We start from the raw sequence: 4,315 nt of genomic DNA on the forward strand, positions 1-4,315 counted from the left end.
TGATTGTACTCTCCGGAAATACTTCTTTTAAAAAAAATCATAACATATGCTGCATTCCTGTAAACCATTGAATCAAAATGATCAGATTGTCATGACACAGTGTATCCACAGGGCTACAGTAATAAACATATATGTTCACCCCTTTCTTGCTAAACCTGGCGTTTCCTGACCCATTAAGTTGCCATTTTCTGATCTGATCTGTTGCCAATGTTATAACAGGGCCAAAGACCTGATGATTACTGGCCTCTGCTGTTACCATAATTTGCAAGCTAAAAGGCTGAGCAGATGTCAGCTAAGAAAACATTAATCAATTAAAAACAAGAGGAATTCTGTGCGATAGCCACTGAGTAAAATCACTGTCAAACATGAAACACTGTATTTGGCCCAAAGGAATTCTCAAGTTGCAATACTCGTCAACTGAAAATCCAAATAGTTTTCCCCACTTCCCCCCAATCTCTTTGCCCCAAAAACACATTCGCTGGTCCTCGAATTAAAGGGATGAGCACTTGGGATAAAGCTCAGAGAGAACCTCAGGTAAGTGGAAAACAGCAGTTTATTATGAGAATTGGTTAAGATGAAAACACTCAAAAACTAAATACAACAGAATAGGTCTCAAAGAGACTTTATATATGCCTGAGCACATGAGCAACATTGAGGCATTTGGTCACATAACAAAGGAATGTCACAATTGTGTAACTGTTCACAACAGCAAAAGACTGTCTTCTTGAGTAAAAATCTCAGTGCTCACGGCAAACCAGATTTATTGTTCAGAATCTTAATCAACGGGTTTTGATTTACAAAATAGTAGCAAAACAATTGTTGCAATTTTCATAGAAATATCTTGATAGCAAATAGGGATGAGACAAATGTTGGATTTGGCGACTCTCATTTCAGGTGGTGGGATATTAGTGCATTTTACCTTTTTGTTTTGTTCTTTTCCAAAACGCAGAAGAGATACAATTTGTACATAAGGAGTTTCTTTGGCAAATTCAATCATGTTTTTTTTCTGGATCTGCTTGATCTCTAGATTAGAACAAAGCAGTTTTGTTCACATGGAAAAAAAATAGAACAAATAGCCTCCGGGATTTAGCCAGGCAAGTGGATCAGTTTTCTCTTTGGAAATGCCAAATCCAGGTTTTGCTCTTCCCCATCAACAATTTCATCTACCTAAATGGGTAAATACTATAGAAATTAACCTCTGCCTTGCTCCTACAGAAACAATCGTCCCAGCTAGCCAATGTACAACCTGTGCTTGGTGCAAGGACATGCTCCTGGTGTGAAAGGTGCTATACCAAATGCAAGGATTATTATTATTGACAGTATCAGACTGTTTATAAATCGGCCCTTTTTATGATCAGTTGAAAATCATTTGATCGCTGCACTGTAAAATCTGCATCAGAAGAACGACTGGTTACTGATGGTTCTGCAGATTAGACGCCGTTCTCCATATTAACTTCTTAAAAAATCATCAGTATACTGAGACTCTGGGTTCTGTGAGACTAAGTGTTGTCATTATTTTAGAGCTAAAAGAGGGAACATGAACAAGTCTGACCTGAAGGTGCAGCAGAGCTAATCACCTGCACATTCTATCAATGTGATAAACTGATCCCAACTGTAATGTGTAACTACTGAAGAACAGGATTGGACATGATTGGAGTCAGCAGATCGCCTCTTCTTTGGTCGTCCCTTATTAACCTTACAGCAAAGGGGAAGTTTATAATTGGGCTGACATTCTGCTTGGCGTTATTATGTAGCCTCATTGGAGATGTCAGTCAGCGGTTAATGGGATTTAACCTAATAATCGTGCATCACTCAAGGCGCTACATGCAACATTGACTAGGATTTCAGCACAAATGCCCGCTAAACCATGGATAAACTGAGGGCAACTTGTCTCCTCTACAAAGGATGATGCCGGTTAAGATTCCACATCCCCAATCACAGAAAGCTAGACTCGCCCAGTTCCCTCCAGCCCACCCCCTGCTAACAGAATAGCATCTGTTTCCAGATAGACTCAATGCTCAAAGTTCCAAAGCTAGTTCATATTAATCGCTTATCTGGCTGACCCCACAAATTCAGATACTGGGTAATCTACAGGAAAGCATACTATAGTGAAATAGCGCTTGCATGATTGATATTTTCTCTGTCTAACAGTTTCAGCAGTGTTTGAATAGTACTTAACTATGTTTAGCAAAATTGATGTCACCACAAGAAGTTTGGATGAAAAAGGCCCTTTGATCTCATCTTCCCTATATAACCACCATCTTCCTATTGCAGCTAAAAGTCAGCGTCTTGGCCCAAGCTAGCCTTCCTAGTAACTTGTTCCATGTTGATTGCCATCTGTGTAAAGAAATACTTCATAGTATCTGCCCATCACATGCTTGATCCAGTCTCTTTTTGTGATGCTTTGCCATACGTTTTGGGTTCATTTTTTCTAAGCCATTTAGTACTTTATATACTCTTAAAAGGTCTCGTCTGAGACATCTCAATTTGCGGCTGAAAAGCTGTAGTTAATCTCATCATTTCTCATAGCTATCTAACTGTGGTTCAGTTCCAGCGGTGTCCCTGAAGTGTAGATGTCCTCACGTAGGGAACACATTTCCCAATGTCCAGTATTCAGATTGCTGCAGTTGAATGCCACGCGAATAATGCAACACTCGAGAACCTTTTGCTCATCGACAAACATAATAACTAATCATAACAAAGACAAACTCACTCGCTTTACAATCTGACTAACCGTCAACAAAATGTAAACAAAGAAGCAAGCAGATCTTACTTCTTACTCTAATCACAATTTGTTGCTCTTTCCCCTTTTATCGCGTACTTGCTTCGTTCGAATCCACTTAAAATAAAATGTTACAAAATGTTCTAACTAACTGTAGCTACATTGAAAGGCTGTTGCTCATCTCTCAATGATTGTCCAGTCAGGCCTCAAATAGAAGGGGGCCATCTCCCTAGAAAATCATGGATAATGTCTTATTACCTTTTTTGTAACCAATTTATCAAATTTTGCATTTACAGTGCAGAAACTCACGCACGCGCACACACACACACACATATATATATATATAAATGGACAACAAATATAACATTTAAAATAAGTGCAAAAACAAATCAAAATGTTTACACTATATGGGCTGAATTTGTACAAAGTGTCTATTGACGTTCATGGTTTGCGACATGAATATTGAAACATTAAGCTAAGGAAACAGTAAGTATTTTTGTACAAAGTCAGCAAATTAGGCAAGATATTAAATATATTTGTGTTACATACCATTCTCATTCCATTATCAAAAGGAAAACATTTTAGTGGTTATCACATAATTCCTATAAAGCTAGTTTACCACTAATCAGTGAGTCTATCACTGGCAATCAAAGTTCACAGGGAATCAGAAAAAAAGTGCATCCACCTTCCTATATAAGGCACCTGTATCTTTGAATCACCACAGAGGAAAAAAAAATCCAGCATTAAACCCTCACCTTGTTATCATCATGTTAAAGTTGTGGTATCCTTTTTGTTGGCATGTTGACGGTAATCATAATAACGTGCGCATCTGATACAGAGCCTTTCACATCAGGAAAACATCTCAAAGCGCTTCATAGCATTTTCTGAAAAGTGTGGTGAATATGGGTTTTGTGATTGAAGGTAATCTGTGAACCCATTTTTTTCATAGTGATTTCACATCTTGTTTTTCTAGCAGCAGGTAAAGGATCCAGAGACTCTACCATAGACAACCCAATTGATGCTGGGTTACAGAGAGATGTCCAAAGGGGTGAGGCAAATTAGGGCTTCAAGCCTTTGGTGGAAAGTCTTAATTAGAGGGTCAGAGAGAACTCAAACCAATCTTGAAATCACCTGGTAAAGCAGATAAGAGGATTAACCTCACCTGACAATCATCAGGAGTCAATAACTGGGGCCCACTTTGGAACAGAAAAGGTCACATTTCATTGACCTTCATCGGAAAGCAAAGAAGAAATAAAGTGTGAAAGGATGAATTTCTTAGTAGTGTTTTGAGGTGATAACGGTCGCAATTGGTTTAAATGCGATTGTTTAAGCTCGAGGTTGTTATGCCAACAAGAAGTGATACTGGAACTTTAATCATTCCGCTGAACTCACTGACCTCCCCAAATCCTCCAGTAAAGATAACGGTTTGTTTCTCCAGAAAAAAGAAAAGAAAATGGAGCTTCAATCCTGCAAATGGCAAATTGGTGACAATCCCACTAACAGTGATGTTAGCGTGCGTAACAGCATCGATTCGACCGAGGGAAATCCACGTCTTCATTTCAGTTTTTTTTTAAGTGCTCGAAGACACTGCTC

Source organism: Callorhinchus milii, unplaced genomic scaffold (genome assembly GCF_018977255.1).
Source record: "Callorhinchus milii isolate IMCB2004 unplaced genomic scaffold, IMCB_Cmil_1.0 Scaffold13, whole genome shotgun sequence".
NCBI classification, from domain to species: domain Eukaryota; kingdom Metazoa; phylum Chordata; class Chondrichthyes; order Chimaeriformes; family Callorhinchidae; genus Callorhinchus; species Callorhinchus milii.